Source organism: Xiphophorus maculatus, chromosome 16 (assembly GCF_002775205.1).
Source record: "Xiphophorus maculatus strain JP 163 A chromosome 16, X_maculatus-5.0-male, whole genome shotgun sequence".
NCBI lineage: Eukaryota > Metazoa > Chordata > Actinopteri > Cyprinodontiformes > Poeciliidae > Xiphophorus > Xiphophorus maculatus.
Genome location: NC_036458.1, coordinates 15785164 through 15798071, shown reverse-complemented (window position 1 = coordinate 15798071; position 12908 = coordinate 15785164). Strand labels below are relative to the sequence as shown.

The window sequence follows — 12908 nt, the reverse complement described above, 5'->3', positions numbered from 1 at the left end:
TGCTTTGGAAAAGTTTATATTAATTCACTACAATAATAAATAAGTGACTATATTTATAATGGAGTCCGAAACTTTTTAAGAAAGACAAAATAAGACATGTTGGAAAATAAAGACGTTACATTAAATACTCAAGTTAGGCCAAGTTTTTAGCAGTTATTTGAGTTTTGAAAATGGGTTTTGAGTGCCCACTCTGTCTGTCTAAATTGTTGTGACACTTCACCTGTCTGGCCTGCTGCTGGTGGCCACAGGACCCAGAGGTGCAGATTGAGTTGCAGCTCCCTTCTGTCAGTCTGCCCCAGGGCAATTATGTCAACGTGAGTATGAGTGACTGAATGACTGATTGTAGTCCTGGGACTTGATAAGTTGCTGTATAACTGAGGGCCATTTACCATTAACAATTTGTTCTTTCATTACTTTTTAAATGATTCTACATAAAAGCAAAGTCATGTGATGTGCAATCTCGGATGATCATATTAAATTAGTTCTTCATTTTTTTCCACATACTCATACCTGAGTACATGAGGAAAGAAATATGACTGTTTGTGAGCATTGACTTATTTACTCACTTTCAGCAGACTGGCTGTTCAGGTGACAAATCTGAATTTAAATTGTAAATTAAAGCTTTAATTTACAATTTAAATCAAATAAAACTATCTGAATACAAGGTAACTGTATAAGAATGTGTTAATTATACAAACATACTATCCCACAATTTCCTTTTAATACTATACAAATATATTTCCAATTTATACCTAAACTCTTATTAAAAGTGAGGCCATGACTACACTCACAATGGAAAATTTCATTTTATTTATTTTGTAATTACAATAAAACATTATTTCAGGGACCACATATAATTCTCTGTATAATGTACTTTAAAAAAATCAATTTGGAAAATAATCAGTGAAGTAATATTTTGTTAGTTTTAATTCTTTCCATTCTTTTAATTATTCAGTCGCAGTGATGCTTGTTACACTTGAGAACTCCTGTTTGAGAGTTTTTGTCATAATGTTTACTGTAGTGTGGGTGGGGCCACAGTAATATACACTCATACAAAAACCTGATGGATAAAAGTGTCTTAATGGATAATATGGTAAAATGGTTAAACATGTCACATTGAAATATATAATAAATATATCTAGCTTTCATCAGCTAATAGTTAATCTTACTCAAGCTGACTTAAGTTCATATTTCAAACATTGGGACTCTGTGTTTTGGTTTTAAAGTTTAGTTTTATGTGAACTCTGAATTAATAGGAATTACCAGAAAACAAGTACTCAGATGATGTGAGTGTCTCAGTTATTGTCATTTTAAAATATTTGAAATTTTGCTTGGTTTACTACGTGTTTTTCTAGTGTTTCAGGTTTTTGTTCAAGCAGTAAGTGGAGATGTAGCACTGTGATGTTTTTGACTACTGGGGTAAAGGGACTGATGTCACAGTATCTCCAGGTAAGTCATTTTTAAATCAAATATCCCCTAATGCTGTTAAGTTTTTTTTTTGTTTGTTTTTTGTTTTAAATGAGGCTGCTTGCTGATAGAGTTTTGTTGGTTTAATTTGCTTAAATCTATACAGATAGAACAGTTCCACAGGGAAAAAAATGTCTGTTGTTTCAGAATAGTTAAAAAGAAATTAAAGTGGCATGAATTAGTACAAAAATATCAAAATATATTAGATATTTTTATAATTTTAGAACTCTAGAAAATGAGCAATGGGTTTGTGTGGAATACATAGGAATCTGTTACATAATGAATTCAAGCAATGTTTTTGCAGAATAAGAACTGCAAAAACCTATGCTTTGACAATTAAGATCACATGTTATTGTCTCCTAAAGACACTGGACATTTTCTGCAAAGTGGAACAAAGAACCAATTTAATTAACCTTAAAAAGTATATATAATGAGAATATATAATAATATTTTTTGTTAATAGAAAATTACTATTGTATTTTTTAGAATAAAAAATATTATTATATATTTTGTAATTGCAATTTGTAATTTGTAATAAGCAATTAACACTATCATTTTATTTATACTTCTTGATATGTTAAAAATAATACTGAAAAACCTACCATCAAGAAAAATATAGGAGAGCGGTGTGTATTTTATTTTAGATTTTTAATGTTAGTTTTTTTAGAAGCAGCTTGTGTTACTTGGAAAACAATCTATGATATTTAGTTAATGAATGATGCTTTAAAAATTAAGGCTGAAAAAGCAAATCAAAGAAAGTGTGTATTTTGTTGCAGTATCTCTGGCAAAATGACAAGATAACCTGTTGAAATTGTTGCTGCCACAGTTTGCATTCAGATAATCTGAAATATCTATTTTTTTCGTTGTGGGGATTTTTTTCTTAAAATATACCAGCAACTTACATGGTGTTGTGTTGATCTTATCAATATTGTCACCAAGTAAAAAAACAAAAAATGGCAGATTGATGTAGTTTATTTTGAGAATATCCATTGTGTTCATCATAAGAATTTGACGGTTTAAAAATATTTTAAGTAAAAGATTTAGCAATTGGAAATTCAAAGCTGATGCATGATCTTGTACTTTGTTGCACTTCAAACATTCACTGTAAAGATAAAGTTAAAAAGAAATGTCTAAACAAGTTTCTATCTTTCAGCGTCTGTGACTATAACAACAACATTTTCATGTTTTAGTGTTGTATAATTGTCAAACAAATTTAACTATAGTACAGACTAAAAGTTTGGACACAACTGTGTGTCCAAACTATTGGTCTGTACTCAGTTCAGACCAAAAGTTTGGACACACCTTCTCATTGAATTCAATGAGAAGGTGTGTCCAAACTATTGGTCTGTATTGAGTACAGACCAAAAGTTTGGACACACAGCTGTGTCCAAACTTTTGGTCTGTACTGTACATGTTACAGAGCAGAATTATGGCCACTGAAAAAAAATAATTCCGATTTTAATCTCAGAATTTTGAGATTAAAGTCAGAATTCTTTTTTTTTTTTCATTGACCGTAATCCTCTCCCTTATGTTGTTTTACATCTTAATAGTTAAATTAAATTTCAACAGTTCATTCACATTTTTTTTTAAGAAACATTTCAAAACACCTAATTATTTCATCATCAGACAAATCCTTGACATGTGATGAACTCAAACTTAAAATAGTTGTTTCAAAAATGTAGGGGTAGATATTATGTGTTCTCCAAAAATATCTAAATTTTGGTACCTTAAATATAAACCTGTGTAGAGTGTTTGAATAATTATTTGCAGCTGAATTGTAGCATTTAAGATTTGTTATTGTAATATGTATTTTTATTTCTGTATGTTGAAAATTTGAACTTCAACATTTCTCTTATTTTACAGTGACACCTGCAGCTCCATCTCTATATCCAGTAATTCAATGTGATCCTGGGAGTGGAGATACAATCACTCTTGGCTGTCTGGCCCAGGACTTCTTTCCAAAACGTGCTACATTCCAGTGGACCAGCACCAGTAACACTCAAGTGGATTCTCAGCAGTATATATTTCCTCAACAAAACAAATTCACTGGAGTCAGTGTGATCAGTGTGTCAAAATCAAATGCTTTGTCCTACACTTGTTCTCTCACTCATCCAGCAGGAAACAAAAATGTATCAGTGAAATGTATGTAATTCTTCCATTTCAGTACATGTTTTCTTTCATTTCCTCTAAGACATTTTCTCCGACAGGAAAAATTGTAAACGTCTTAATCTTATGTTTGTTCTTATCTTGTGCTTAGATTCCACTCCTCCCAAAGTAGAATTGCTCTCAGAATCAGATGGAGAGAAACAGATCTTGGTCTGTTACATTGAAAACCTTACCACCAAACAAGTGTCATTCAGGTGGAAGAAAAGCAACAACGATGTGTCTAAATTCAAAAGTTTTGATCCCGTGAAAGATGGAGATGTTTATATTGCTGCCAGCATCTTAGAAGTCAACAAAATAGAATGGGACAGTAAGGCTGTTTACACCTGTGAGGTGACTCACGCAGGACAAAATTACGCAAAAAAGGCCTCAAAAGGTACTGCATACTGTTTATTATTAATTATTAGAAAGTAAACTAAAAATACAGTCTCTCTAATTACATAATAATTAAGTATTTTATATTTTACTTATCAATAAAAAAAAAAAATCTCAATGCCTAAACACATTTTCTTTTTTCCCCCCTTTCTCATTTAGCATCTTTTACAGTGACACTGAACCCTCCGAATCCTAAAAGGATGTTTGAAGATAAACAAGCAGAGCTAAAATGTATCATTACTGGACTGGATGGTGCTACTGTATCTAATACTAAAATCCAGTGGTACATTGATGGACAGCCCAATAATAGTGGAGCACAAAGTGGAAGCAGTACGTTAATTCGAAGCTTTGATGAATGGAAGAAAGTTAAAAAGGTGCAGTGTGTTGCCACGAGAGATGACATGGCACCAATTACTGAGACTCTTGATGTCAACAGAGGTATGCCATCTAAATTTAATGGATTATTTTTTGAGAGTAATAAATGTACAAACATGAAATATATGTTTGTCATAAAAATGATAATCTTCATTTCTGTTTTTCAATTCGAAGTATGCATTTTCCAAATAAATTGTAAATTTCTTTTAGGTGAAGCAACACCCGATGTTCAAGTCCACAAGCTTTCAGATAACACAAACGAAGTCACTCTGGTGTGTTTAGTCACCAGTTCAGTGCTGCAAGATTACTACATCGCCTGGTCAGAAGATTCTGGAACTGAATCTGGAACATACATTGAGGGCATCGACTTGCCCCCACAGAAGATCAACAACAGTCTTTACCTAGTTTCAAGCTTTCACACCATCAGTATGGCGAAATGGCTTGATGAAAAAAACAAGTTCAGCTGCAATGTTTGGCCTGCTTTTGCAGTTGAAAAAATGAAACCTCATGACTTGTCGAGTGTCTCGGGTAAATCATGTGAATCAGATTAAGCATGCTGTTTTGTGTATGCATGTTGTTTGCTCTTGTTTTTTTTTGTTATTTTTATCAATTTTATGTTGTAAAACTGTGTGCTCTATAATGTCATTGTTCCTGCACCTGTTTCTTTGTCGTCTTATGAGTTTTAAATTGTCCTCGTCTTATTGTGAACAGCTTAATGAGCGTGCTGTCTCGTCCAAATAAATGTTGCATGGAGACTTTTGGTCTGTGTGTGAATGAATGAACACAAGCAAAACAAATGAAAATGAATTCTCAATCCATATGAATGACTTGTTTTCTAACAGGCTTTTTGCTTAGTAGTGCTCAATCACTGAAATCTGATATTTCAAAAATCTTATATGTAGCAATACAAAACTTATCTAATCACCCACAATTTTGTTTCCTCTTTTTAGATTTTCCCTCAGACTCAAATATGACAATTGCCTTAAGTTGCATAGATAATCTCTCTGAAGGAGATGACTTCAACGGCTTGTGGTCCACAACCTCTTCCTTCGTCTTCCTCTTCATCTTCTCTCTCACCTATAACATGATTTTCATTCTTGTTCAGGTAAACATGAAGAGGTTTTCTCTGCATTTACTTCATTATGAATAAAATGGATCCATACTCACAAGCGAGGCTTAAGAATAATTTATCTAACTCAAAATTGTGTTACATGTATAGTAAGAACCTATTTGATGACGGCAGTAATCTTGAGAATAATTTCTTTCTAATTTATTAATTTTTTTTCTCCTTTTGTTTTCAGATGAAGAAATAATAAAGGTTCAGATGTGCAAAACAGAAATGAATGACCGCAGAATATCTGCAAGAGTTTTCCAGTATTTCATGTACTTTTTATAATGTATGAAATGTTTGAATGTATTCAAGCTACTTTTTAGAAAATTCTTATTATTACTGATATAGAGAAATGAACCATAATTTTGTTTTTGATGTATAGTATGTGTTTTCATGATCTTGAGAATAAATGTTTTCGGTGCTACTTCATTCTGTATTGAGATTGTAATTATGTTAACAATGCTTAAAGTTGTCTTTGCTTTCACTCAAAGACAACTTTTATCTCACTTGAGTGCATCCTTTCTTCTCATTTCTTTATTCTGTCAGTTAAAGGTTGGTGTCTCAGGGGTTTTGTAAATAAAATTATTAGACAGAAGTTTGAATGTGCTTCTGTACCTCTGGGACCTCAGTTTAAACTTTGCTGAAACTGTCAAAATTAAACTTCCTGGAAAGAACATCTGTCAACTGTGGTATATTTGCATTTTTTTTCCATTCTACTAATGGAGAGTGACGTTTTTTTTTAAATGGAAGAAAGAATGTTTTATTATTAAAGTAAAGTTGAAAATTATTGGGAGAAAAGGTAAAGTTGCAGTAAAATAATCTGAAACTGCTGAGAAAAGTTACTGGCAGTAATTTGAGTTTAGAACAACAACAAAAAATATTCTTTATCATCAATACTTGCCCCATAGGGCAAAAGAAGACCATGCATATTCTGCTCATAGATGTTTGGTATAACAGCTTAAAACTTTCTCTTGAAACATAGGTTGTGTGGTTTGACCTTTAATCTGTTGGTCATACTCTGTGCACGCAACAAAAACTCCTTAAAAAATTAAGGATTGAGCTTTGTACTGGCTTATTAACCTTAAATAACAAAGAAGAATGTAGCGTTTGATACCAAGAGCAGTAAATGTGGGACATTTAGCAGAAAATGAAAAAAAATACAATTCAAAGCAAATGTCAAAAAAAGAAAATGCAACATTCTTTTCTCATGTCAAGTTATGTATAGTAAGTTACTAGAACAAACAATGCCTTCAATGTTAGAGTCACAGACTTGAAAAGACAGAAACATACATGTTTATTTTTCTCATTCTTGGGGCAGCCAGCAGCTTCAAAATATATCATCTCTCTGCTGTTTGACCAGTTCATATGAATGCTTTTATTTCCTACATGCTTCCTATTTCTTACTATCTAAATGAGGACGGCCTCAGTCCAGGCCTCCAGAGATGCTATCCTGCAACTTTTAGATGACATTTAAATATTTTTTTTAAATAGTTTCATAATAAAATGTATTTTTGTATAATACAAAAATAACTATACTGTTAAACTTGAAACTAGGACATTTTGATTTGCATGTTTGTTCACATTACAATTAAAATTTGACTGCCATTACATGCAGCATGCTGTGTTTGTTGAAGACTTTATGCTTTTGATGTTGTCGGTCATGTTCTGAACAATAAAACAAAAACCCCATCAGACAAAAAAAAAAAAAAAAACAGTGACCTAAAGATGTATATAACACACCAGACAGTAGCATTTTGTATTTGTTGTATTGTATTTGTTCTTTTCAACCCTCTTGTCCATTCTAAGAAATCATTAGTAGTGATATCGGATAAAGAAACAGAGTTGAATCAATATCGAGTAGTAAACAGAAAATTTTAAAGAAAATTTAGAAGATGTTTTTTAGCTTATGCAAAGCATCTGTCTTCATGAAATGTCCTAGTTTACTGTTTATAATTCAGAAAATGTCACTGTGGTTAACATAACACAAAAAAAGAAATATGATAATGCAGATTTGTGGGTGATTTATAGAAAAAATATAACCAAATAAATATCTAATTAAAAAGAATTCCTATAATTACATTCATTATCAGTACCTTTTATTGTTTCTGTGTCAACACAAATATCAGATAAAACTGAGTAAAATCAAAAATACAATTGGCATTTTGCAAATGTCTATATGTTTTATGTTTCATGGTATTCTTTCAAAAGCTACTCCCCGGCTCCTTGCACCCCTGAGACCACACCTGCTGAAGTGAAACTTTGTAGACACTATTACAGCTATAAATACATTTCCTTGAAGCAACATTCACATCTGCCAGTATCAGAATGTCCCCAAGCACAAAATGATTCACATAGTGAGTAAAGTTCATACTAACCCAACACCAACGACCTCTCCTGTGATCCCAACTGTATCGCACAGTCAACAAAATTTCTTTCCATTTTTTAATCTTTAACGGTGACTGTATAACAACATAGTTTTAGTCAGACTTGGTGCTGCTTTTTATGTTCTTCAACTAACTACTCAAATGATATCAGCAGATGCTATTAGAATTGAAGTGCTCCTCTGACCTCAAGACTGCAGGAGGTCTGAAAAAATAGCTTACTTTGCTTATGCCGAAGCTGACTCTGAGTTCACTCCACAGTCAAGTAGAAATATTCATTGCAAATTTTATATGTGAGGAAAATTTTTTAAATCCTTTAAATAATTTAATATGTCACTTGAGGCTTTTGAAACCCATAGGTTCTTCCTTGATATGTACAGAAGTACAAAATGACTCTTAAATTGTGTGTTTAAATGATTGTTGATTCATTATTTCAAGAGATGTACAAAATGATACAATATTTGTTCCAAAGAAACATTAGCAAAAATCTGTTATCCAGATAATTGTTGGCAAGGCGAAAAGGAAATAATACCGACTCTAAAATTGTAAAATAAATAAATTAATTTATAATACAAAAAAAAGTGCTCACAACATCCTGAAATTTTGTTGCAGCTCACACACATAGTCTGTTAAGAGTTTATCAATCATAAATAAATCAAGACTCAACAACATACACTGCATGTCAAATATTTTGTTTCTGCCATAGGATGCAAATAATAGGCCCTATTGTCGGCAGTGTACTGTATGTTCCTCTAAATAATGCTAAACTCCAATTTAAAGTTATACATTTTCCTAAGAGAATATATTCCAGCCTTAACAGCATAGAATCTAGGCTTTCAGTATAAGCTTGAGGACCTTTGAGGTCATTGTCAATTAAAGAATGATGTTCATATGACAGACTGTTGAAGCATGTTACATGAGCGCCCTCTGTTGGTGATTTTGGCTCAGATGTACTTTCGCTTTTTCTTCTTCAGGTGATTGATCAGAGTGGATTCGGGAACCTAAGAATCCAAGCAGAGTCGGGAGTTTGTTGTGAGTGTTTCATGTATTATCCTTTTTTATTGCATTGTCTGCTCAAAGTTTGTCGTTGTTATCAGGGGGTTTTTTGTCCAGGGAAACTGTTTGCTGTGTTTTGAGCTTTGTGTGTTTTGACTTTTGACTAGAAATGTGATACCATATCTAGCTGTATTTTGTGGGCTCCTTTAAATGATTGTTCTTCTTTTTCCAAATTTGGAAAGTATGGGTAGCTAACTTTCTGTGTGAAGGGGAGATAAGGTCTAAAATAAAATATTTGCTTGTGCTGACATCTGCAGGTCTCTCTGTGCAGATCATCATAAAAATACTGTTGGATGCTGCATGATGACGGAAAACAACCACTTCAAAACAGTGACTTTATTCTCATTCAATCTGGGATTGATTCACACATTCAGACTGGAGCATGTTTGTTTCTGGGATACAAGGCATGTTTCATATATCAACAATACAAAAATAAAAAGAGCAAATATGCAACTATAAATATGCTTTTGTTATGTATAAACTAAAATAAAAAAAAAACAGGCCATCTAACCAAATCCATATATAACAACATTTGTAGCGCATTGAAAAGCACTGAAGTAACATAACATTCACCACAATAACATTATGTTTTGACACAAAATTGTCAAAGCATAATGTCTTGACATGTTACAAGACTGTGGGATGTATCTTTTTTCTGAAAATTGGTTAATAGCTTTGGATTATATCACTGAGTTGGATACATTGATTCACAGTTATTGAAAATGATAAAAAAGAATAAAAAAGCTTTCTGTCCAACTGTGCTGACTTATTGACTTAGAACTTCAGAAAAGCACAAGCTGTAATACTGCAAATATCTCAAAACATTTTAAGAAAGAAAATAAAGGTTTTAAAGCTCAGCAAAACTTTCTCATGGTGTGTACTGTACGGTGTTTACAGGAAAAGGACCAACCGTCATTGAAGTTTGCAATATTTTATGTCATGGTTTTTGAACAGCCTTCACTCACTGTGAGTTAACAGCCACAGTAGTAAATGTCAGTACAAAAACCTGCATTGACTTAAGAGCTGATATTCTATTGTGTGAATACTTTCATACATGTATAAAACTAAACTTAATTATTATATAATGTCATAATGTAAACTTATAACAATTCTAAGCAGCTTCATAGGTTTTTACATATATTTATATATATATATATATTTATAAAAGTAGTAACATAGTTGTGAAGCAAAATAAATGCTTCACAGTAGGTTTTAGTACTGTGCCATACCACACTGCATAGTGGCCACAGTAGTAAAAATAACTTTTTGACATCTAAGAACAAAATATCTAAAGTGCAATATGTATAAACTGACTTGAATGCACAGAACTAAATAATAAGTTATAATCCATATAGATTTATTTTCCCTGCATTATATCCTGTAGCGCCTTGATATTTTCTATGAACTGGCATCAAACTGATTTGAATCAAATTAAATAAAAATGAAAATGAACTGAATTAATCTGAAAATGATAAGAATCCACAGAACCAGTCATTGTCATTGTACCCTGCAATAACAAAAGTTGTATTTTAAAGCACTTTGTAGGAGATAAAAAGGTGAAAAACTAGTATATCAAACTTGTATATGAAACAAAAAAAATAAAACTTTCAAAAGGTAGACTTGCAGTCATAAAACATGACCTGGAACATAAACAAGTTTAATAATTAAATATCAAACAAAACAAAAAAACTCCCTTGGCACTTTATTGTCAAAAGATGAGTAAAATACACAAAAAGTCATATTTAACTAAAAATAATAATGCATGTAAAAGATTGTCAAAAGTAGGCGTGCTTTTTGCATGAGCAGGAACCAGTGTGTATATATGGGAGCTACCACAGTGTGAAACAGCAATACAAAATCCTCTTTTTGTGATCCTTTTGTGTTTAGTTAATTTTAATTGTACCAAGTCTTGTTCACTTCCTCCCTCCTTTCCTTAGTTCATCAGCTACTCCATGTCAGATCCTGATCATTTTTTCTTGACTTTTTAATTTTACTTTTGCATTTTTGTGATTTCTTGTCGGTATAGCACTTGTTAGTTTTGATATAGATTTAAACTATGTTTTTGCATTGACATGGAGATTCATATTCATGTTGGTTGTCTTTGACATTTATTCCCACTAAGTCCCCCAGAAATGACAAATTATTGATAATGGAAATTTATAATAATTTCACAAGCAAAACTATTTGACAAAGTCAAGATTATTATTATTATTATTATTGAAATCTGAAAGGAATTTCATGTAAGAAGACAAAAACAATATCTATTGCTCCTTTGTATAAACAGAAAATATTGGCAATCAGTATCCCAGTCAATATTTTTGTATGGATATGCATCACTGTGCATTCAGTGGTACCACACATGAATGCACAAAAACCTCTGAAATCAAATAGTTGTTCAATTTGAAATATCTTACAAGTACATGTGAACAGAATTTTAGAAAGTTTGGATTAAGAACATTAAGGAATGTTCAAGAAAGATGAGTGCAAACATTTAAAAATAAATATTAAATCTTAAAATGCTGTCTTTTGAAATAAGTGTTGTGACATATCAGTGTTACAGGACAGTGGTATTTGACTTTTGATGATTAATGTTTGAAATATTCATTCATCCACTGTACCACTTGTCCATGCAATGTCTTTAGCTTAGAGGTGGGACACCCTGGACAGGTCACCAGTCCATCACAGGGCTGGTGTGATGGACTGGTGCACACACGAGGGGGTGCACACATGAGTGCACACGCACTCATACCTAAGGAGAAATTAGAGCAACCAATTAACCTTTCAGTCATATTTTTGGACTGCGAGAGGCAGCCTGAGTAGAGGAAGTGCACCATCCACAGAACATGCAAAATGCCTGCAAAAAGAATTGAATGTGCAGACCTATGGGAATAATTATTTGAAAAGACAAAAGAGAAAATGAGGATTTAAGTTCATTAAAGCTTGCATATGGTGTTTTACTGAAAGTGTTTTTTTCTCTTTTTTATTTGATGAATTTCACATAATTTATGTGAGGTTTTTAAAGTGATGTTGTAGGGAGTTTTCGGAGCATAATTTCATTGCCCAGTTTTTGGTTTTTGGGCAGTTATGAGCAAATGACAATAAAATGATTTCTATTTTATCTAGTGAACTGTGCAGTATTCCATGTCCAGGTTCTTGAATGGCCACAAGTCACAGTGGTAGACTACCCACAGTGACAAACATCAGTACAAAAACCTGTTTGGAACAAATCATTTTGTACATTAAAAATGAAAATTATGATTAAAAAAAGAAAACAATATGAAACTTCTGTGAATATATAACAAATCTAAACCTATATTAACAGTAAATATCTTAACCAACAGGGTGGGACAACTTGACACACTCAGAGCAGCATTAAATACTCACTCACCATCTTCTTAAATCTGGTAAAAGTCTTGCAGCTCAAATCTAGATATCTATTAAAAAATGTAAAGATCATTTTAACAGTTAGATTTCATTGAATCATTCATAGGGTTGCTTAATATGTCTATAAGGTTGAATCTGTAAACTATTAAGGCTGAAGTCAACACTCACGAGTATTACAGCCAGAAAGTGAGGTGGGGTTTTTGAACAGGATTGTGTCACAGTGCATTATAACGGCCACAGTGGTGAGCTCTGTGACAAAAACCTCCTGCCGCTTAAAAAGCTGCTTGAAAACCAGCCTGTTTCAGTTTCTTCCCACAACAAAAATATACTGTATGGTTACAGTTTTGATGGAGTGATAATTTGTTCTCTCTTAAGTCATTATTTGCTCTTCTGTTCAGTTTTTAATTCATGTTTCAAACATAGAAAAAGAAACTAAGGTGAATTTACAACAGCCAGTGTGAAATAGGAGTTTTTGTGTTGGTCTGTGTCACAGTGTACTATGACTACCACACTGATATTCTCTGTGACATTAACAGAGAAAATTACTATCACTGCATAAAGAAAACACTGGTACAATCTAATACCACCTGGACAGC

The 12908-nt window shown here is 32.4% G+C and overlaps 1 protein-coding gene across 3 annotated transcripts in view; it reads left to right on the top strand.

Annotated features, from left to right (window-relative positions):
* Positions 1 to 12908, top strand: part of LOC106700343 — a 245212-nt gene that overhangs the window by 206143 nt on the left and 26161 nt on the right. The gene's annotated exons all lie outside the window — the stretch shown is intronic.